Here is a 24,278-nt window from a genome sequence, read left to right as displayed (position 1 = left end):
CCAGTAAGTTTTGGACAGTCAAACAAACACGCATTCTCGGAGCTTTGCAAACAGAGATGCTTGCAGCACAACACCTTCACACAAGGGACAATAAAAAAACATCTGGTCATCAGAGTAATTGCTGGTGCCATTGGTTTCACCTATGTAACTTTCAATGAGGGTGAGACAGTCCAGATTGCTTACAAATCACATTTATATTCAGCAGCAGAACAATGCTTTGCTCCCGCTGAGAAAATTCTCACTGCTGTCCAGGTGACTCATTAAAGAAAGACCACTGGCCCAGGGGAAACGCATTGTCGTATCTCCAATTCCAGCCCTTGAGGCTGTTATCAAAGCCAGCGTTCCAAACACTAAAGCACTACATCCATGTTGGATTCTATGGGGGCAACGTCTTTGACAGCCACTGATATAGAATATATTTTTGACCCAAAATTACAAACTCAAACATTTTTTGCAATATGAACTAGAATGCCCAGTTCCGGCAAATACATTGCCTATTGATCAATATCGAATAGTCATGTACACTGATGGCTCAGCACAACCTGCAATAGGCACAAAACATGAAAACTCAGCTGCTTGCCCAGTCATAAGTGGCTATATGGAGGATAATAAATTTTGTCCCCAGCATACATTCACGAAAACTCTAGGGATTTGCACAGCACAATTAGCTGAGCTAAAGGCTCTAGTGATAGCACTGGAAAACACGGATCCTGCACAGCTAACACTGATTGCCTGTGATTAGTAATACTGTGTCTAGTCCTTCAATGAATACCTGCATCACTGGCACCAGAATGTGTTCAAAGATTGTAAAGGCAACACCATCAAACACAGACTTCCGTAGGGGAAAATAACGGATCTGAAGGAAATGCTCCCAAATGTCCATGTTGTACATACACTTGGACACCAGCGTGCTGGAATACAGATTGTGTGGCGACTACAATATCATTATTACAAGCACGTTATTGGTGGCCAGGTCTATAGAAACAGACCAAGCAGTATGTCCTTTGTTGTGATATCTGCCAAGAAATTAAGAGTTCTACCGTCAAACGCCCACGGCAGACACCCCTCCTAATTTCCAACAAACCTTTACAATTTGTGTACTTGGACCACTGTGGGCCCCTAACACCAAACAGTGCATACAAATACATCTTAGTTGCTGCCGACTCCAGATTTCTGTGGGTGTGGCCACAACGCTTGGCTGATGCTCGGACTGTTATTAAAGATTTGCAAGTCTTTATCGGCGCGTATACAGTTGCGGCTTTCCACTCGGTCCAGGGCCCTGCCTTTGCTTCAAGGGCGTTCAGGAGCGCCATGGCTTCGTTAGGGGCCCAACTCCATTACTAGTCTCCACTTCATCCCGAGGGAAATAGTGCTGTGGAGCGACGAAACAGTGATTTAAAGCAATCCTTAACAACCAGAGTATTAGGTACGGGTCGTAGTTGGCTTAATCACCTGTATGGAGTCCAGAGAGTACTTAGCAATCTGCCTAGAAGGTCCCTGAGGAGTGGTACTTCATATTAGTGCCTGTTTGGAACTCAAATGTATGTATACAGCCCCACGGAGGTCATTTAATTTAAATACCATGTGTTAAAATTTTCAATGAACAATGTAATAATACCCGGAGTTGTTTCTGATGACTGGGATGTGAAAACAGTTTGTCGTAATTTGGACTCTTGCTCTGGGCAAGTCTGCTGGTTTAAGGATGACAGTACTTATGTTTGTAGGCGACTATGCCTATCCTACAACAAGTCGCAACTGTCGTCCCAACCCTTCCAGCTCACTAGCAGCACCTCACCAAGAACAATAGTAAAAGGTGATTTGTGGCAGCCTTTACGCATGGACTCGAGAACAAGACATCTCATGGAGTGTCGTGGTTAAACGGAGATTACCCCTTTCTCAAAGATACATTATGTCTCAACCAAACAGTTTCAATAGTTTTTATTTAACACAACTGCAATATGTGATATGTTACATGGGCTGCAATGATTAGGATAACGAACAGTGCAAGAAACAGAATTGTGACGACGAGAGTCATTATTACAAAGACCCGCAATAGCGTGTAAAAGACATAAGAGATATGATATGCCCTAATACCCTAACATGATAAACCTAACTTCCTCCCTAAAGGAGAGCTGGGTTTGTTAAACCTAATCTGCCAGTGCCATGTCCATGAGAGGAGCCCCCAACCCTCGTTACCTTGGAATGAGGTCTCTATCTCAGACTCCGCAGGGACACGAAGACTGGGTCAGCGTTAAGATGACGTGCAGCATCGTTATCAGCGATGGTGGCGATGCCCTCTGATCGGAATCCCTCTGATTATTTGTCTAAAGTGCGATGTATTTATACAGATCTACCAGGGCCCCTGACATAGGTGTGTTCCCAAACAATAGATAACAGACATGCTTGGGACGGCAATTATTATAAACAAATCCCTTGGAAGTATAGAGAGGGAAAGTCCCTAAGTGTGAACACCTATTGTTTGTTTGTCTTTGTCGCTTGATCTTGACGCCTTGGCGCGGTGGCACAGATAATGCAAAGCATAACAAGTGGCCTAACTATAAACAAGGCAGCCATCTTAGAAGAATTAAATAATTAAACGGGCTAAGACGGAGAAAGCTAAGTACGGAGAAAGCCAAAGGCTAAGCTAACTCCTGTTATCCCATTAAAACAAACTAGTATTCACTACAAGTTAATTCTATGATGACTGACTCGCAGTATTTTACTGTATTTGAAAGTGAGGATGTAGGAAGTTGGCTCTGTATGTGCTATTTCAAAGTAAGGAATAGCATGCACAGAGTCCAAGGGTTCCCCTTAGAGGTAAGATAGTGGCAAAAAGAGATAATACTAATGCTCTATTTTGTGGTAGTGTGGTCGAGCAGTAGTGTAGGAAGTTGGCTCTGTATGTGCTATTTCAAAGTAAGGAATAGCATGCACAGAATCCAAGGGTTCCCCTTAGAGGTAAAATAGTGGTAAAAATAGATAATACTAATGCTCTATTTTGTGGTAGTGTGGTCGAGCAGTAGGCTTATCCAAGGAGTAGTGTTAAGCATTTGTTGTACATACACATAGACAATAAATGAGGTACACACACTCAGAGACAAATCCAGCCAATAGGTTTTTATATAGAAAAATATCTTTTCTTAGTTTATTTTAAGAACCACAGGTTCAAATTCTACATGTAATATCTCATTCGAAAGGTATTGCAGGTAAGTACTTTAGGAACTTCAAATCATCAAAATTGCATGTATACTTTTCAAGTTATTCACAAATAGCTGTTTTAAAAGTGGACACTTAGTGCAATTTTCACAGTTCCTAGGGGAGGTAAGTATTTGTTAGGTTAACCAGGTAAGTAAGACACTTACAGGGCTTAGTTCTTGGTCCAAGGTAGCCCACCGTTGGGGGTTCAGAGCAACCCCAAAGTCACCACACCAGCAGCTCAGGGCCGGTCAGGTGCAGAGTTCAAAGTGGTGCCCAAAACACATAGGCTAGAATGGAGAGAAGGGGGTGCCCCGGTCCCGGTCTGCTTGCAGGTAAGTACCCGCGTCTTCGGAGGGCAGACCAGGGGGGTTTTGTAGGGCACCGGGGGGGACACAAGCCCACACAGAAATTTCACCCTCAGCAGCGCGGGGGCGGCCGGGTGCAGTGTAGAAACAAGCGTCGGGTTTGTAATGGAAGTCAATGGGAGATCCAGGGATCTCTTCAGTGCTGCAGGCAGGCAAGGGGGGGGTTCCTCGGGGAAACCTCCACTTGATCAAGGGAGAGGGACTCCTGGGGGTCACTCCTCCAGTGAAAGTCCGGTCCTTCAGGTCCTGGGGGCTGCGGGTGCAGGGTCTCTCCCAGGTGTCGGGACTTTGGATTCAAAGAGTCGCGGTCAGGGGAAGCCTCGGGATTCCCTCTGCAGGCGGCGCTGTGGGGGCTCAGGGGGGACAGGTTTTTGTACTCACAATCTTAGAGTAGTCCTGGGGTCCCTCCTGAGGTGTTGGGTCGCCACCAGCCGAGTCGGGGTCGCCGGGTGCAGTGTTGCAAGTCTCACGCTTCTTGCGGGGAGCTTGCAGGGTTCTTTAAAGCTGCTGGAAACAAAGTTGCAGCTTTTCTTGGAGCAGGTCCGCTGTCCTCGGGAGTTTCTTGTCTTTTCGAAACAGGGGCAGTCCTCAGAGGATGTCGAGGTCGCTGGTCCCTTTGGAAGGCGTCGCTGGAGCAGGATTTTTGGAAGGCAGGAGACAGGCCGGTGAGTTTCTGGAGCCAAGGCAGTTGTCGTCTTCTGGTCTTCCGCTGCAGGGGGTTTTCAGCTGGGCAGTCCTTCTTCTTGTAGTTGCAGGAATCTGATTTTCTAGGGTTCAGGGTAGCCCTTAAATACTAAATTTAAGGGCGTGTTTAGGTCTGGGGGGTTAGTAGCCAATGGCTACTAGCCCTGAGGGTGGGTACACCCTCTTTGTGCCTCCTCCCAAGGGGAGGGGGTCACAATCCTAACCCTATTGGGGGAATCCTCCATCTGCAAGATGGAGGATTTCTAAAAGTTAGAGTCACTTCAGCTCAGGACACCTTAGGGGCTGTCCTGACTGGCCAGTGACTCCTCCTTGTTTTTCTCATTATTTTCTCCGGCCTTGCCGCCAAAAGTGGGGCCTGGCCGGAGGGGGCGGGCAACTCCACTAGCTGGAGTGTCCTGCTGGGTTGGCACAAAGGAGGTGAGCCTTTGAGGCTCACCGCCAGGTGCGACAATTCCTGCCTGGGGGAGGTGTTAGCATCTCCACCCAGTGCAGGCTTTGTTACTGGCCTCAGAGTGACAAAGGCACTCTCCCCATGGGGCCAGCAACATGTCTCTGGTGTGGCAGGCTGCTGGAACTAGTCAGCCTACACAGACAGTCGGTTAAGTTTCAGGGGGCACCTCTAAGGTGCCCTCTGTGGTGTATTTTACAATAAAATGTACACTGGCATCAGTGTGCATTTATTGTGCTGAGAAGTTTGATACCAAACTTCCCAGTTTTCAGTATAGCCATTATGGTGCTGTGGAGTTCGTGTTTGACAGACTCCCAGACCATATACTCTTATGGCTACCCTGTACTTACAATGTCTAAGGTTTTGTTTAGACACTGTAGGGGTACCATGCTCATGCACTGGTACCCTCACCTATGGTATAGTGCACCCTGCCTTAGGGCTGTAAGGCCTGCTAGAGGGGTGTCTTACCTATACAGCATAGGCAGTGAGAGGCTGGCATGGCACCCTGAGGGGAGTGCCATGTCGACTTACTCGTTTTGTCCTCACTAGCACACACAAGCTGGCAAGCAGTGTGTCTGTGCTGAGTGAGAGGTCTCCAGGGTGGCATAAGACATGCTGCAGCCCTTAGAGACCTTCCTTGGCATCAGGGCCCTTGGTACTAGAAGTACCAGTTACAAGGGACTTATCTGGATGCCAGGGTCTGCCAATTGTGGATACAAAAGTACATTTTAGGTGAAGGAACACTGGTGCTGGGGCCTGGTTAGCAGGGTCCCAGCACTCTTCTCAGTCAAGTCAGCATCAGTATCAGGCAAAAAGTGGGGGGTAACTGCAACAGGGAGCCATTTCTTTACACAAGCCCCCCCCAGCCCACAGGCCAGGAGACTCAGCCCAAGCTGGGAGAGTCTTCCTAGTCTGTCAGGCGAGGAAGAGTAGGAGAAATAGGCTGGTTAGTTGCAGGGCCTACTCTGCCTTACATCCTTCTGTTCAGGTCATTCCCTTTGGGGAACTGACCCACTTCCACAGTGATAGGACCTAGTCTGAATTGCCTCTTGTCTGCCTCTTCAATGTCTCCACCCATTCTTTTTATTTTGGGTTTAGAGGTATCCACCTCTGCTAATCTTATTTTAGCCAGGGTCATCCCTAGCTTACCCAAAGAGGTTACCCAGAGCTGGAGTAACCCCACCATGACCAACAGGGTCAGGGGGCCTAACTTGCTATTTGGCGTGGGGTCTGACCACCATGCCAAGGATAGTGCAGCCATAAAGGCTAACACCCAGCAGAGGCCACTGACAGCTGTCAGTGCCCAGAACCACACCTTTAGCTCTTCACCTACAAGGGAAGGGGCTAAGTTACAGGCTTCTTTGGGTTCAGGGTGCCTGTCTGCTGTATTAGAGTGGGGGGTTACCACATTTTGTAGTAAACACCCTTCTTCCACTCTTTCTTCTGTTAGCTGAGGAGCCACCCACTCAGGTTTAACAGTTGCCTGACTAGCCAGGACTTCTTGTGGGTCAGGTTGGACTTTATCAGGGCCATTTTTGGAGTTCTCCCCTACTGGAGCAGAATCTCCCTGGCTTGCTGTAACCTTGGCTAAAGGTTGTCCACCCTTCCTACTCTGTTTTCTTTTCTTCTTCTTCTGGGGCCTGCTTGCATTTACTGCAGAGGCAGGACTTCCAGAATCCTTGGGAGAGGACTGGCACTGGACCAGTTCCTCTCTTGGGCTCTGACTAACCTCTGGGTAGTCATTTCCAAGGAGACAATCAAGGGGGAGGTCTGTACTGACTACTACCCTTCTCCAGTTAAGAGTGCCACCCACTTCTATGGGTACTAAAGCCACAGGCCTCTTAGTGACCCTGTCTAGGCTAACTCTTACCCTGGCAGTCTCACCTGGGATGTACTGGTTTGAGAGCACCAGCCTGTCATGCACAATAGTGTGACTGGCACAAGTGTCTCTCAGGGCAGTGGTTGGGATTCCATTCACCAGTAGGTGGTGGAAGTGTCTACTTCCCTCTGGAATCTCCAACTCACCTGTTGGGCCCTGTTTCCAGTTGAAGGCTAGGAAGACCTCCTCATCTGAGGAGTCATCTCCCATGGCTACACTGGTTACCCCAGGAATTTTGTTCTGGGGTTTGTTTTTGGGACAAGAAGTGTCCTTGGTGTGGTGCCCAGACTGTTTACAGTTGTGGCACCATGCCTTAGTGGCATCCCAGTTCTTACCCTGGTACCCACCTTTGTTTTGGGTTGTGTCCTGGGGCCCACCCACCTGTTCTGGTTTTTGGGGGCCTACAGAGGACTCTTTTTCTTTGTTTCTAGTGTTACCCACTTTCTCCTGGGGAGTTTTTGTAACCCCTTTCTTTTGGTCACCCCCAGTGGAAGTTTTGGTTACCCTAGTCTTGACCCAGTGGTCTGCCTTCTTTCCCAATTCTTGGGGAGAAATTGGACCTAGGTCTACCAGATACTGATGCAACTTTTCATTGAAGCAGTTACTTAAAATGTGTTCTTTCATAAACAAATTATAAAGCCCAACATAGTCACACACTTCATTTCCAGTTAACCAACCATCTAGTGTTTTTACTGAGTAGTCTACAAAATCAACCCAGGTCTGGCTCGAGGATTTTTGAGCCCCCCTGAATCTAATTCTATACTCCTCAGTGGAGAATCCAAAGCCCTCAATCAGGGTACCCTTCATGAGGTCATAAGATTCTGCATCTTTTCCAGAGAGTGTGAGGAGTCTATCCCTACACTTTCCAGTGAACATTTCCCAAAGGAGAGCACCCCAGTGAGATCTGTTCACTTTTCTGGTTACACAAGCCCTCTCAAAAGCTGTGAACCATTTGGTGATGTCATCACCATCTTCATATTTTGTTACAATCCCTTTGGGGATTTTTAGGATGTCAGGAGAATCTCTGACCCTATTTAAGTTGCTGCCACCATTGATGGGACCTAGGCCCATCTCTTTTCTTTCCCTTTCTATGGCTAGGAGCTGCTTTTCCAAAGCCAATCTTTTGACCATCCTGGCTAACAGGGGGTCATCTTCACTGAGAGCATCCTCAGTGATTTCAGAAATGCTGGACCCTCCTGTGAGGGAAGCAACATTTCTGACTATCATTTTTGGAGACAGGGCTTGAGAGGCCCTGGTCTCCCTATTTAGGACTGGAAGGGGGGAATTGCCCTCTAAGTCACTAATTTCTTCCTCTGTGAAGTCATCCTCAGAGGGGTTGGCTTTTTCAAACTCTGCCAACAGCTCCTGGAGCTGAATTTTGGTAGGTCTGGAGCCAATGGTTATTTTTTTGATATTACAGAGAGACCTTAGCTCCCTCATCTTAAGATGGAGGTAAGGTGTGGTGTCGAGTTCCACCACATTCATCTCTGTATCAGACATTATTTTGCTAAAAGTTGGAAGACTTTTTAAAGAATCTAAAACTGTTTCTAGAATCTAATTTCAAACTTTTAACAAACTTTTAAACTCTAAAAGACAATGCTAAACAGGGACTTAACACACAAGGCCCTAGCAGGACTTTTAAGAATTTAGAAAAATTTCAAATTGCAAAAATGAATTTCTAATGACAATTTTGGAATTTGTCGTGTGATCAGGTATTGGCTGAGTAGTCCAGCAAATGCAAAGTCTTGTACCCCACCGCTGATCCACCAATGTAGGAAGTTGGCTCTGTATGTGCTATTTCAAAGTAAGGAATAGCATGCACAGAATCCAAGGGTTCCCCTTAGAGGTAAAATAGTGGTAAAAATAGATAATACTAATGCTCTATTTTGTGGTAGTGTGGTCGAGCAGTAGGCTTATCCAAGGAGTAGTGTTAAGCATTTGTTGTACATACACATAGACAATAAATGAGGTACACACACTCAGAGACAAATCCAGCCAATAGGTTTTTATATAGAAAAATATCTTTTCTTAGTTTATTTTAAGAACCACAGGTTCAAATTCTACATGTAATATCTCATTCGAAAGGTATTGCAGGTAAGTACTTTAGGAACTTCAAATCATCAAAATTGCATGTATACTTTTCAAGTTATTCACAAATAGCTGTTTTAAAAGTGGACACTTAGTGCAATTTTCACAGTTCCTAGGGGAGGTAAGTATTTGTTAGGTTAACCAGGTAAGTAAGACACTTACAGGGCTTAGTTCTTGGTCCAAGGTAGCCCACCGTTGGGGGTTCAGAGCAACCCCAAAGTCACCACACCAGCAGCTCAGGGCCGGTCAGGTGCAGAGTTCAAAGTGGTGCCCAAAACACATAGGCTAGAATGGAGAGAAGGGGGTGCCCCGGTCCCGGTCTGCTTGCAGGTAAGTACCCGCGTCTTCGGAGGGCAGACCAGGGGGGTTTTGTAGGGCACCGGGGGGGACACAAGCCCACACAGAAATTTCACCCTCAGCAGCGCGGGGGCGGCCGGGTGCAGTGTAGAAACAAGCGTCGGGTTTGTAATGGAAGTCAATGGGAGATCCAGGGATCTCTTCAGTGCTGCAGGCAGGCAAGGGGGGGGTTCCTCGGGGAAACCTCCACTTGATCAAGGGAGAGGGACTCCTGGGGGTCACTCCTCCAGTGAAAGTCCGGTCCTTCAGGTCCTGGGGGCTGCGGGTGCAGGGTCTCTCCCAGGTGTCGGGACTTTGGATTCAAAGAGTCGCGGTCAGGGGAAGCCTCGGGATTCCCTCTGCAGGCGGCGCTGTGGGGGCTCAGGGGGGACAGGTTTTTGTACTCACAATCTTAGAGTAGTCCTGGGGTCCCTCCTGAGGTGTTGGGTCGCCACCAGCCGAGTCGGGGTCGCCGGGTGCAGTGTTGCAAGTCTCACGCTTCTTGCGGGGAGCTTGCAGGGTTCTTTAAAGCTGCTGGAAACAAAGTTGCAGCTTTTCTTGGAGCAGGTCCGCTGTCCTCGGGAGTTTCTTGTCTTTTCGAAGCAGGGGCAGGCCTCAGAGGATGTCGAGGTCGCTGGTCCCTTTGGAAGGCGTCGGTGGAGCAGGATTTTTGGAAGGCAGGAGACAGGCCGGTGAGTTTCTGGAGCCAAGGCAGTTGTCGTCTTCTGGTCTTCCGCTGCAGGGGGTTTTCAGCTGGGCAGTCCTTCTTCTTGTAGTTGCAGGAATCTGATTTTCTAGGGTTCAGGGTAGCCCTTAAATACTAAATTTAAGGGCGTGTTTAGGTCTGGGGGGTTAGTAGCCAATGGCTACTAGCCCTGAGGGTGGGTACACCCTCTTTGTGCCTCCTCCCAAGGGGAGGGGGTCACAATCCTAACCCTATTGGGGGAATCCTCCATCTGCAAGATGGAGGATTTCTAAAAGTTAGAGTCACTTCAGCTCAGGACACCTTAGGGGCTGTCCTGACTGGCCAGTGACTCCTCCTTGTTTTTCTCATTATTTTCTCCGGCCTTGCCGCCAAAAGTGGGGCCTGGCCGGAGGGGGCGGGCAACTCCACTAGCTGGAGTGTCCTGCTGGGTTGGCACAAAGGAGGTGAGCCTTTGAGGCTCACCGCCAGGTGCGACAATTCCTGCCTGGGGGAGGTGTTAGCATCTCCACCCAGTGCAGGCTTTGTTACTGGCCTCAGAGTGACAAAGGCACTCTCCCCATGGGGCCAGCAACATGTCTCTGGTGTGGCAGGCTGCTGGAACTAGTCAGCCTACACAGTCGGTTAAGTTTCAGGGGGCACCTCTAAGGTGCCCTCTGTGGTGTATTTTACAATAAAATGTACACTGGCATCAGTGTGCATTTATTGTGCTGAGAAGTTTGATACCAAACTTCCCAGTTTTCAGTATAGCCATTATGGTGCTGTGGAGTTCGTGTTTGACAGACTCCCAGACCATATACTCTTATGGCTACCCTGTACTTACAATGTCTAAGGTTTTGTTTAGACACTGTAGGGGTACCATGCTCATGCACTGGTACCCTCACCTATGGTATAGTGCACCCTGCCTTAGGGCTGTAAGGCCTGCTAGAGGGGTGTCTTACCTATACTGCATAGGCAGTGAGAGGCTGGCATGGCACCCTGAGGGGAGTGCCATGTCGACTTACTCGTTTTGTCCTCACTAGCACACACAAGCTGGCAAGCAGTGTGTCTGTGCTGAGTGAGAGGTCTCCAGGGTGGCATAAGACATGCTGCAGCCCTTAGAGACCTTCCTTGGCATCAGGGCCCTTGGTACTAGAAGTACCAGTTACAAGGGACTTATCTGGATGCCAGGGTCTGCCAATTGTGGATACAAAAGTACATTTTAGGTGAAGGAACACTGGTGCTGGGGCCTGGTTAGCAGGGTCCCAGCACTCTTCTCAGTCAAGTCAGCATCAGTATCAGGCAAAAAGTGGGGGGTAACTGCAACAGGGAGCCATTTCTTTACAAGTAGGCTTATCAAAGGAGTAGTGTTAAGCATTTGTTGTACATACACACAGGCAATAAATGAGGAACACACACTCAAGAGACAAATCCAGCCAATAGGTTTTGTTATAGAAAAATATCTTTTCTTAGTTTATTTTAAGAACCACAGGTTCAAATTCTACATGTAATATCTCATTTGAAAGGTATTGCAGGTAAGTACGTTAGGAACTTGGAATCATTACATTAGCATGTATAATTTTCACATAAAACACAATAAGCTGTTTTAAAAGTGGACACAGTGCAATTTTCACAGTTCCTGGGGGAGGTAAGTTTTTGTTAGTTTTGTCAGGTAAGTAAATCACTTACAAGTCTCAGGTTTGGGTCCAAGCTAGCCCACCGTTGGGGGTTCAGGGCAACCCCAAAGTTACCACACCAGCAGCTCAGGGCCGGTCAGGTGCAGAGCTCAAAGAGGTGCCCAAAACACATAGGCTGCAATGGAGAGAAGGGGGTGCCCCGGTTCCGGACCGCCAGCAGGTAAGTACCCGCGTCTTCGGAGGGCAGACCAGGGGGGTTTTGTAGGGCACCGGGGGGGACACAAGTTCACACAAAAAGTACACCCTCAGCGGCACTGGGGCGGCCGGGTGCAGTGTAGAAACAAGCGTCGGGTTTTCAATGTAAATCAATGAGAGACCAAGGGATCTCTTCAGCGTTGCAGGCAGGCAAGGGGGGGGGCTCCTCGGGGTAGCCACCACCTGGACAAGGGAGAGGGCTTCCTGAGGGTCACTCCTGCACAGGAGTTCCGTTCCTTTAGGTGCTGGGGGCTGCGGGTGCAGGGTCTTTTCCAGCCGTCAGGAAATGGAGTTCAGGCAGTCGCGGTCAGGGGGAGCCTCGGGATTCCCTCTGCAGGCGTCGCTGTGGGGGCTCAGGGGGGACAACTTTGGTTACTCACGGACTTGGAGTCGCCGGAGGGTCCTCCCTGAGGTGTTGGTTCTCCACCAGTCGAGTCGGGGTCGCCGGGTGCAGTGTTGCAAGTCTCACGCTTCTTGCGGGGAGTTGCAGGGGTCTTTAAATCTGCTCCTTGAAACAAAGTTGCAGTTCTTTTGGAGCAGTGCCGCTGTCCTCGGGAGTTTCTTGTCTTTCTTGAAGCAGGGCAGTCCTCAGAGGATTCAGAGGTCGCTGGTCCCTTGGAAAGCGTCGCTGGACCAGGGTTCTTTGGAAGGCAGGAGACAGGCCGGTAGGACTCGGGCCAAAGCAGTTGGTGTCTTCTGTTCTTCCTCTGCAGGGGTTTTTCAGCTCAGCAGTCTTCTTCTTCTTGTAGGTTTCAGGAATCTAAATCTTTAGGATCAGGGAAGCCCTTAAATACTTAATTTAAGGGCGTGTTTAGGTCTGGGGGGTTAGTAGCCAATGGCTACTAGCCCTGAGGGTGGGTACACCCTCTTTGTGCCTCCTCCCAAGGGGAGGGGTCACATTCCTATCCCTATTGGGGGAATCCTCCTTCTACAAGATGGAGGATTTCTAAAAGTCAGAGTCACCTCAGCTCAGGACACCTTAGGGGCTGTCCTGACTGGCCAGTGACTCCTCCTTGTTATTCTCATTATTTCTCCTGGACTTGCCGCCAAAAGTGGGGGCTGTGTCCAGGGGGCGGGCATGTCCACTTGCTGGAGTGCCCTGGGGCATTGTAACACGAAGCTTGAGCCTTTGAAGCTCACTGCTAGGTGTTACAGTTCCTGCAGGGGGGAGGTGTGAAGCACCTCCACCCAGAGCAGGCTTTGTTTCTGTCCTCAGAGAGCACAAAGGCTCTCACCGCATGAGGTCAGACACTCGTCTCTCAGCAGCAGGCTGGCACAGACCAGTCAGTCCTGCACTGAACAATTGGGTAAAATACAGGGGGTATCTCTAAGATGCCCTCTGTGTGCATTTTTTAATAAACCCAACACTGGCATCAGTGTGGGTTTATTATTCTGAGAAGTTTGATACCAAACTTCCCAGTATTCAGTGTAGCCATTATGGAGCTGTGGAGTTCGTTTTTGACAGACTCCCAGACCATATACTCTTATGGCTACCCTGCACTTACAATGTCTAAGGTTTTGCTTAGACACTGTAGGGGCATAGTGCTCATGCACTGGTGCCCTCACCTATGGTATAGTGCACCCTGCCTTAGGGCTGTAAGGCCTACTAGAGGGGTGACTTATCTATACTGCATAGGCAGTGTGAGGTTGGCATGGCACCCTGAGGGGAGTGCCATGTCGACTTAATCGTTTTGTTCTCATCAGCACACACAAGCTGGCAAGCAGTGTGTCTGTGCAGAGTGAGGGGTCCCCAGTGTGGCATAAGATATGCTGCAGCCCTTAGAGACCTTCCCTGGCATCAGGGCCCTTGGTACCAGGGGTACCAGTTACAAGGGACTTACCTGGATGCCAGGGTGTGCCAATTGTGGAATCAAAAGCACATTTTAGGTGAAAGAACACTGGTGCTGGGGCCTGGTTAACAGGGTCCCAGCACACTTCTCAGTCAAGTCAGCATCAGTATCAGGCAAAAAGTGGGGGGTAACTGCAACAGGGAGCCATTTCTTTACACAAGGCCCCCCCAGCCCACAGGCCAGGAGACTCAGCCAAAGCTGGGAGAGTCTTCCTAGTCTGTCAGGTGAGGAAGAGTAGAGGAAATAGGCTGGTTTGTTGCAGGGCCTACTCTGCCTTACATCCTCCTGTCCAGGTCATTCCCTCTGGGGAACTGACCCACTTCCACAGTGATAGGACCTAATCTGAACTGCCTCTTGTCTGTGCTTTTAATGTCTTCACCCATTCCCTCTATTTTGGGGTTAGAGGTATCCACCTCTGCTAATCTTATCTTAGCCAGGGTCATCCCTAGCTTACCCAAAGAGGTTACCCAGAGCTGGAGTAACCCCACCATGACCAACAGGGTCAGGGGGCCTAACTTGCTATTTGGCATGGGGTCTGACCACCATGCCAAGGATAGGGCAGCCATAAAGGCTAACACCCAGCAGAGGCCACTGACAGCTGTCAGTGCCCAGAACCACACCTTTAGCTCTTCACCTACAAGGGAAGGGGCTAAGTTACAGGCTTCTTTGGGTTCAGGGTGCCTGTCTGCTGTATTAGAGTGGGGGGTTACCACATCTTGTAGTAAACACCCTTCTTCCACTCTTTCTTCTGTTAGCTGAGGAGCCACCCACTCAGACTTAACAGTTGCCTGACTAGCCAGGACTTCTTGTGGGTCAGGTTGGACTTTATCAGAGCCACTTTTGGAGTTCTCCCCTACTGGAGCAGAATCTCCTTGGCTTGCTGGAACCTTGGCTAAAGGTTGTCCACCTTTCCTACTCTGTTTCCTTTTCTTTTTCTTCTGGGGCCTACTTGCATTTACTGCAGAGGCAGGAACTCCAGAATCCTTGGGAGAGGACTGGCACTGGACCAGTTCCTCTCTTGGGCTCTGACTAACCTCTGGGTAGTCATTTCCAAGGAGACAATCAAGGGGGAGGTCTGTACTGACTACCACCCTTCTCCAGCTAAAAGTCCCACCCACTTCTATGGGCACAAAAGCCACAGGCCTATCAGTGACCCTGTCTGGGCTAACTCTTACTCTGGCAGTCTCACCTGGTATGTACTGGTTTGAGAACACCAGCCTGTCATGCACAATAGTGTGACTGGCACAAGTGTCTCTCAGGGCAGTGGCTGGGATTCCATTCACCAGTAGGTGGTGGAAGTGTCTACTTCCCTCTGGAATCTCCAACTCACCTGTTGGGCCCTTTTTCCAGTTGAAGGCTATGAAGACCTCCTCATCTGAGGAGTCATCTCCAATGGCTACACTGGTCACCCCTGGGATTTTGCTAGGGGGTTTGTTTTTGGGACAAGAAGTGTCCTTGGTGTGGTGCCCTGTCTGTCTACAGTTATGGCACCATGCCTTAGTGGCATCCCAGTTCTTACCCTGGTACCCACCTTTGTTTTGGGTTGTGTCTCGGGGCCCACCCACCTGGTCTGGTTTTTGGGGGCCTACAGAGGACTCTTTTTCTTTGTTTCTAGTGTCACCCACTTTCTCCTGCGGAGGTTTTGTAACCCCTTTCTTTTGGTCACCCCCAGTGGAAGTTTTGGTTACCCTAGTCTTGACCCAGTGGTCTGCCTTCTTTCCCAATTCTTTGGGAGAAATTGGACCTAGGTCTACCAGATACTGATGCAACTTTTCATTGAAGCAGTTACTTAAAATGTGTTCTTTCATAAACAAATTATAAAGCCCAACATAGTCATGCACTTCATTTCCAGTTACTCAACCATCCAGTGTTTTCACTGAGTAGTCTACAAAATCAACCCAGGTCTGGCTCGAGGATTTTTGAGCCCCCCTGAACCTAATTCTATACTCCTCAGTGGAGAATACAAAGCCCTCAATCAGGGTACCCTTCATGAGGTCATAAGATTCTGCATCTTTTCCAGAGAGTGTGAGGAGTCTATCCCTACACTTTCCTGTGAACATTTCCCAAAGGAGAGCACCCCAGTGAGATTTGTTCACTTTTCTGGTTACACAAGCCCTCTCAAAAGCGGTGAACCATTTGGTGATGTCATCACCATCTTCATATTTAGTTACAATCCCTTTAGGGATTTTCAACATGTCAGGAGAATCTCTGACCCTATTTATGTTGCTGCCACCATTGATGGGCCTACCATTGATGGGTCCTAGGCCCATCTCTTGTCTTTCCCTTTCTATGGCTAGGATCTGTCTTTCCAAAGCCAATCTTTTGGCCATCCTGGCTAACTGGATGTCCTCTTCACTGAAGTTATCCTCAGTGATTTCAGAGAGGTTGGTCCCTCCTGTGAGGGAACCAGCATATCTGACTATTATTTGTAGAGTCAGGGCTTGAGAGGCCCTGTTCTCCCTAGATAGGACTGGTGGGGGGGAATCACCCTCCAAGTCACTATACTCATCCTCTGTGTTGCCATCCTCAGAGGGGTTGGCTCTTTCAAACTCTGCCAACAGCTCCTGGAGCTGTAGTTTGGAAGGTCTGGAGCCCATTGCTATTTTCTTTAGTTTACAGAGTGACCTTAGCTCTCTAATCTGTAGATGGAGGTAAGGTGTGGTGTCGAGTTCCACCACATTCACATCTGTATTAGACATTATGCTTCTAAAAGTTGGAATACATTTTAAGAAACTAAAACTAGTTCTAGAATCTAATTCAAACTTTTACCAAACTTTTAAACTTCTAAAAGAAATGCTAACAGGGACTAACACAAGGCCCTAGCAGGACTTTAAAGAATTTAGAAAAATAGTTCAAATTGCAAAAATCAATTTCTAATGACAATTTTTGGAATTTGTTGTGTGATCAGGTATTGGCTGAGTAGTCCAGCAAATGCAAAGTCTTGTACCCCACCGCTGATCCACCAATGTAGGAAGTTGGCTCTGTATGTGCTATTTCAAAGTAAGGAATAGCATGCACAGAGTCCAAGGGTTCCCCTTAGAGGTAAGATAGTGGCAAAAAGAGATAATACTAATGCTCTATTTTGTGGTAGTGTGGTCGAGCAGTAGGCTTATCAAAGGAGTAGTGTTAAGCATTTGTTGTACATACACACAGGCAATAAATGAGGAACACACACTCAGAGACAAATCCAGCCAATAGGTTTTGTTATAGAAAAATATCTTTTCTTAGTTTATTTTAAGAACCACAGGTTCAAATTCTACATGTAATATCTCATTTGAAAGGTATTGCAGGTAAGTACGTTAGGAACTTGGAATCATTACATTAGCATGTATACTTTTCACATAAAACACAATAAGCTGTTTTAAAAGTGGACACAGTGCAATTTTCACAGTTCCTGGGGGAGGTAAGTTTTTGTTAGTTTTGTCAGGTAAGTAAATGACTTACAAGTCTCAGGTTTGGGTCCAAGGTAGCCCACTGTTGGGGGTTCAGAGCAACCCCAAAGTTACCACACCAGCAGCTCAGGGCCGGTCAGGTGCAGAGGTCAAAGAGGTGCCCAAAACACATAGGCTGCAATGGAGAGAAGGGGGTGCCCCGGTTCCGGTCCGCCAGCAGGTAAGTACCCGCGTCTTCGGAGGGCAGACCAGGGGGGTTTTGTAGGGCACCAGGGGGGACACAAGTTCACACAAAAAGTACACCCTCAGCGGCACTGGGGCGGCCGGGAGCAGTGTAGAAACAAGCGTCGGGTTTTCAATGTAAATCAATGAGAGACCAAGGGATCTCTTCAGCGTTGCAGGCAGGCAAGGGGGGGGCTCCTCGGGGTAGCCACCACCTGGACAAGAGAGAGGGCTTCCTGGGGGTCACTCCTGCACAGGAGTTCCGTTCCTTTAGGTGCTGGGGGCTGCGGGTGCAGGGTCTTTTCCAGCCGTCGGGAAATGGAGTTCAGGCAGTCGCGGTCAGGGGGAGCCTCGGGATTCCCTCTGCAGGCGTCGCTGTGGGGGCTCAGGGGGGACAACTTTGGTTACTCACGGACTTGGAGTCGCCGGAGGGTCCTCCCTGAGGCGTTGGTTCTCCACCAGTCGAGTCGGGGTTGCCGGGTGCAGTGTTGCAAGTCTCACGCTTCTTGCGGGGAGTTGCAGGGGTCTTTAAATCTGCTCCTTGAAACAAAGTTGCAGTTCTTTTGGAGCAGTGCCGCTGTCCTCGGGAGTTTCTTGTCTTTCTTGAAGCAGGGCAGTCCTCAGAGGATTCAGAGGTCGCTGGTCCCTTGGAAAGCGTCGCTGGAGCAGGGTTCTTTGGAAGGCAGGAGACAGGCCGGTAGGACTGGGGCCAAAGCAGTTGGTGTCTTCTGTTCTTCCTCTGCAGGGGTTTTTCAGCTCAGCAGTCTTCTTCTTCTTGTAGGTTTCAGGAATCTAAATCTTTAGGTTCAGGGAAGCCCTTAAATACTAAATTTAAGGGCGTTTTTAGGTCTGGGGGGCTAGTAGCCAATGGCTACTAGCCCTGAGGGTGGGTACACCCTCTTTGTGCCTCCTCCCAAGGGGAGGGGTCACATTCCTATCCCTATTGGGGGAATCCTCCTTCTACAAGATGGAGGATTTCTAAAAGTCAGAGTCACCTCAGCTCAGGACACCTTAGGGGCTGTCCTGACTGGCTAGTGACTCCTCCTTGTTATTCTCATTATTTCTCCTGGACTTGCCGCCAAAAGTGGGGGCTGTGTCCAGGGGGCGGGCATGTCCACTTGCTGGAGTGCCCTGGGGCATTGTAACACGAAGCTTGAGCCTTTGAAGCTCACTGCTAGGTGTTACAGTTCCTACAGGGGGGAGGTGTGAAGCACCTCCACCCAGAGCAGGCTTTGTTTCTGTCCTCAGAGAGCACAAAGGCTCTCACCGCATGAGGTCAGACACTCGTCTCTCAGCAGCAGGCTGGCACAGACCAGTCAGTCCTGCACTGAACAATTGGGTAAAATACAGGGGGTATCTCTAAGATGCCCTCTGTGTGCATTTTTTTATAAATCCAACACTGGCATCAGTGTGGGTTTATTATTCTGAGAAGTTTGATACCAAACTTCCCAGTATTCAGTGTAGCCATTATGGAGCTGTGGAGTTCGTTTTTGACAGACTCCCAGACCATATACTCTTATGGCTACCCTGCACTTACAATGTCTAAGGTTTTGCTTAGGCACTGTAGGGGCATAGTGCTCATGCACTGGTGCCCTCACCTATGGTATAGTGCACCCTGCCTTAGGGCTGTAAGGCCTACTAGAGGGGTGACTTATCTATACTGCATAGGCAGTGTGAGGTTGGCATGGCACCCTGAGGAGAGTGCCATGTCGACTTACTCGTTTTGTTCTCATCAGCACACACAAGCTGGCAAGCAGTGTGTCTGTGCTGAGTGAGGGGTCCCCAGGGTGGCATAAGATATGCTGCAGCCCTTAGAGACCTTCCCTGGCATCAGGGCCCTTGGTACCCGGGTTACCAGTTACAAGGGACTTACCTGGATGCCAGGGTGTGCCAATTGTGGAATCAAAAGCACATTTTAGGTGAAAGAATACTGGTGCTGGGGCCTGGTTAGCAGGGTCCCAGCACACTTCTCAGTCAAGTCAGCATCAGTATCAGGCAAAAAGTGGGGGGTAACTGCAACAGGGAGCCATTTCTTTACAGAGGATGTTTATCAATATAAAGAGAATTATGGCGATATGTTTTGCTATAATAATTATGGGCACCATTTCATTCACAGAGAATATTTTTAATTATACAGAATTGGAACATTGTACAACTCCACCACAAGGGAGTTCTAAAACATATTCAGACAAATTTGCATATTTTTCTGGGCACAATGTTGAAAATGCTGAGTCATATTATTTCAAATTGCCATTGATGGAAAATGTACATATATTGTTGACAGATACGAACATTCATTTATTCGGATTCCTTTGTTTCTCGGTTGACCATAGAAGGCTATGAATATTGGTTGAAGTCGATTGACTTAAGGAGTGTGTGGAGAGTAAAAAATTAACAAATAAGAAGGAAGCTTTATTTAGAGCATGCCTGATCACTGTTCAAATGATATTTTTAAATGGAACTGTACAACAGTCAAGTTGTTTAGGCTTAGCAAAGATTTTATAAATGGCAAAAATATATAAATGCAACTGAAGATCAGCTCGATGAATGGGTCCAGAATGGTACGTTTAATGCTTCACTGTCACGTCCTGGCAGGTGGTTATTGTGGTTAATAGATACTAATGGGTGTCATCAACGTTTTATAAACTCCACAGGGGTTTTAGAACAAGTAGGCCAGACCCTCGCTGTGTCATCCGAGCAAGCGGGAATAGTAGCAACATACAGGGTAGGGAAACTATGCCAGCAATGGTTGAAGAGTTCCTCACTAGATGCTGTTAGTGAACACTGACCCAGTCTCCTGTCTAACAACACTGACTTATAAGATTTCCTGTTAGGCCCCAAAAAACAACGCAGTCTATAATGAAATTTGGAAGCTTTCTAAACCAGAAGCTGCTTCCCAGTTAAGGCAAATAGATCAGGCATTAGCTGTTGTAGATAATGGGAGTAATACCCTGTCCGACCGGATATACACTTTAAACAACATTGTTTCTTCTGCAATAGACACAATACAAAATGATATGTCTTCTCTACATCATCGACATAATCAACTAAGGTCCATTATGTAGTTGTGCTGGACGCTACAAACACTAAAGGCAGGTCGCGTTCCCTGACAATAAGTTAGCACAAGGGATCTATTTTCCACATTTAATTTAACGCGACTACGACGACTACTAATTGCTAAGAAAGAAGTTACTTATGTCTTGTTAAATATTGAAAAGTTTAAAAAGTTACCTTTTACTGTGGCTGAAATACCTGCTCAAATGCAGAGGGTCATTAATCTGCCTTTTTCAACACTTCAATTCACGTCCTGCTTAAAACACCTTCCAGTAGGCAGATATGAAAGACTGGGGATAGTTACATCCATGAGGTGTGGGAGCATACAGATGTCTCAGTGGCATGAAAAAGGTCTTTCTTAGCTGTAGTGAATGCAAGACTTTTGTCAGCCATTCAATGGCTTGTAAACAGTTGTCCATGCACGGGGTGTGTAATGCTTTGGCAGCGAATTTGGCTTTTTGTCTTAAGGGCATTCCAGTCCCCTTGATTAGACCTGCGTTCCAGGCGATCTCAAATGGCAGCTATTTCCTCCTCAATAGTGAAAACTGTTGTGGGATGCGAGCTGGATTAGTCTTTATTGTTTTGGTCTCTCAGATTGTTACATGCTGCGGGAACTTACTTTTTCCTCCCACAAGACAGAGGGAAGTAGCTGGGGTTTGGCCCCATATCACTACCTAAAATGTGAATTTTGACAGGTTGGGCAGACTCAAGGCTTTATTGTTTCAAAAACATGTGGTGCTCACATCTGCACTCGAGACCTATGCGCTTCAGGTGGCAAGGTAGGTCATCAGCAGAGACACAGCTCCTTTTAAGTACTAACTTTCCGAGACTTTGAGCTCGTGGAACGAATATTTAATTCTTCCATTACTACTGGAATCACAATTTTTGTTTATAAGGCCGTTGGTTCTGGTTTCGTTCACACCTTCTCCCTTATATTTGGTTTAATACCATCAGCCATCCACTCGATATTCTCCAGTATTTTCGGGGGATTTCTGATAACTTTGGCTATAATAGGTGGCATCTTGCTGTTGCTACTTTTTCTGCTCAGTGGCTGTCCCGCCTCAACAAGGAGGACTGAAAGCGCTCCGACAAGCGCAGCTGTGTCGTGAAGGCATGATGCAGTACTTTGTAGCAACACTCCTGGAGGAATTGGAGTATGACTGGTCTCTGTCATTCAGAGCCTCTTTGCATTTTGTGCAGCCCTTGTTTCGGTGCCTATGGTGCTTGTTCGAACATGCACTGAAAGTTTGTCTTTCTACGCAGCCCTTGCTTTCATTGGACGCTGATCTGTTGATGTTCTCGCTTAGGGCTCATTACCAGACATGCACGTTGAGGGAGCGTTTGCTGCGGGAAGCTGCTTATGAGTTGCCCTTCGTGGAGGATGCGGGTCTAAACTCATTGTTGGGCACACGACAGAATGCTGCTGCCTTGGCTGAAGCTCAGCTTTGGAACACAAATGCTCGTTGGTTTCCCTTGGCGATGAACGTCCTACTTTACCACCTGCCAAAGTGGAAGATTTCCTGTCTTCAATTATCCCGGATTCGATTGGCAAGTTCCAAAATGACTCTCTCGAAATTTGGCCCTTTTTACGCCACAGTTACCATTTTAAATTGTCCTTTTTACACATGCTCGTGTGTTTTTAACGCGAGTGCGCGCTGATTTGTCACAGGGGCCTCCCCCATCGCGCTGGAAGCTCTTTCAATCACTGGGGGAGGACCGGAGGGGCTTCAAAGGGAAGGAAAAGCATTTCCTTCCCTTGGAAGTCTCTCCGAGGGTTTCAAAAGCCGGATTGCTTGCAATCCGGCTTTTGAAACCCCACTAGACACCAGGGATTTTTTTCATTTTTTTACAGAAATTTCCATAAGGGAGCGACCCCTTGGGCAAGGGTCGCTCCCATGGGGGGCATTTTTTCGGGAAGGCCTTTCTGCCTCCCCTGGGGGCAGATCGGCCTATTATTAGGCCGATCTGCCCCAAGGGGGGGCAGAAACCTCTAGGCACCAGGGACCATTTTTTTTTTTTTTTTTTATGTTTCATTTTATTTTTTTAGGTGGGGAGCGACCCCTTAGGCAAGGGTCGCTCCCCTTGGGGGAAAATTATATTTAGGCCATATCTGCCCCCCTTGGGGGCAGATTGGCCTATTTTGATGAGGCCAATCTGCCCCCAAGGGGGGCAGAAACCACTACACACCAGGGAGTTTTTTCTTTGCGTGAATTTCACGCAAGGGGAGCGACCCCTTAGGCAAGGGTCGCTCCATGGGGGGGCAAATTTATTTTAGGCCATTTCTGCCCCCCCCCCGGGGGCAGATTGGCCTATTATTAGGCGCCAGGGCAAAAAAAAAAAATATTTTTTTTTGTTTGTTTGTTTGTTTTTTTAGAAATGGGGAGCGACCCATCAGGCAAGGGTCGCTCCCCAGGGGGGCAAATTGTATTTAGACCATTTCTGCCCCCCCCTGGGGGCAGATTGGCCGAGTTTAGGTCAATCTGCCCCCAAGGGGGCAGAAACCACTAGGCACCGGGGATTTGTTTTTTGGTGCCAATGTCACGCAGGGGGAGCGACCCCGTAGGCAAGGGTCGCTCCCGCGGGGGGCACATTTATTTTAGGCCATTTCTGCCCCCTCCTCCCGGGGCCTGCTGAGCTAGAGGCCAAACTACACAGGTAGGCACTTTGCAAAAAACACCTGTTTTCTGTGAAAAAATATGTTGTGTCCACGTTGTGTTTTGGGCCATTTCCTTTCGTGGGCGCTAACCCTACCCACAGAAGTGAGGTACCATTTTTATCGAGAGACTTAGGGGAACGCTGGGTGGAAGGAAATTTGTGGCTCCTCTCAGATTCCAGAACTTTCTGCCACAGAAATGTGAGGAACATGTGTTTTTTTAGCCAAATTTTGAGGTTTGCAAAGGATTCTGGGTAACAGAACCTGGACCGAGCCCCGCAAGTCACCCCTCCTTGGATTCCCCTAGGTCTCTAGTTTTCAGAAATGCACAGGTTTGGTAGGTTTCCCTAGGTGCCGGCTGAGCTAGAGGCCAAAATCTACAGGTAGGCACTTCGCTCTGTTTTCTTTCAAAAAACTGGATGTGTCCACGTTGCGCTTTGGGGCGTTTCCTGTCGTGGGCGCTAGGCCTACCCACACAAATGAGGTATCATTTTTATCGGGAGACTTGGGGGAACATATATTAGCAAAACAAGTGTTATTGCCCCTTGTCTTTCTCTACATTTTTTCCTTCCAAATATAGGAGAGTGTGTAAAAAAGACATCTATTTGAGAAATGCCCTGTAATTCACATGCTAGTATGGTCACCCCGGAATTCAGAGATGTGCAAATAACCACTGCTCCTCAACACCTTATCTTGTGGCCATTTTGGAAATACAAAGGTTTTCTTTATAGCAATTTTTTACTCTTTATATTTCAGCAAATGAATTGCTGTATACCCGGTATAGAATGAAAACGCACTGCAGGGTGCAGCTCATTTATTGGCTCTGGGTTCCTCGGGTTCTTGATGAACCTACAAGCCCTATATATCCCCGCAACCAGAGGAGTCCAGCAGACGTAACGGTATATTGCTTTCGATAATCTGACATTGCAGGGAAAAGTTACAGAGTAAAACGTAGAGAAACATTTATGTTTTTTTCACCTCAATTTCAATATTTTTCTTTTTCAGTTGTTATTTTCTGTAGGAAACCCTTGTAGGATCTACACAAATGACCCCTTGCAGAATTCAGAATTTTGTATCCTTTTCAGAAATGTTTAGGTTTCTGGGATCCAGCATTTGTTTCATGCCCATTTTTGTCATTGACTGGAAGGAGGCTGAAAGCACAAAAAATTGGTAAAATGGGGGTATGTCCCAGTAAAATGCCAAAATTGTGTTGGAAAATTGGGTTTTCTGATTCAAGTCTGCCTGTTCCTGAAAGCTGGGAAGCTGCTGAGTTTAGCACCGCAAACCCTTTGTTGATGCCATTTTCAGGGGAAAAACCACAAGCCTTCTTCTGCAGCCACTTTTTCCAATTTTTTTGAAAAAAACGAAATTTTCTCTGTATTTTGGCCAATTTCTTGGCCTCCTTCAGGGGAACCCACAAAGTCTGCGTACCTCTAGAATCCCTAGGATGTTGGAAAAAAAGGACTCAAATTTGGCTTGGTTAGCTTATGTGGACAAAAAGTTATGAGGGCCTA

The 24,278-nt window shown here is 47.9% G+C and overlaps 1 protein-coding gene across 5 annotated transcripts in view; it reads left to right on the top strand.

Moving 5' to 3' along the window:
- SYMPK (symplekin scaffold protein) overlaps positions 1-24,278 on the top strand; it is a 1,084,618-nt gene that overhangs the window by 100,155 nt on the left and 960,185 nt on the right. The window lies entirely within an intron of this gene.

This window comes from Pleurodeles waltl, chromosome 9 (assembly GCF_031143425.1).
Source record: "Pleurodeles waltl isolate 20211129_DDA chromosome 9, aPleWal1.hap1.20221129, whole genome shotgun sequence".
In the NCBI taxonomy this organism is placed as follows: domain Eukaryota; kingdom Metazoa; phylum Chordata; class Amphibia; order Caudata; family Salamandridae; genus Pleurodeles; species Pleurodeles waltl.
The sequence above is the reverse complement of the archived record's forward strand: the minus strand, read 5'-3'. Positions and strand labels throughout refer to the sequence as shown.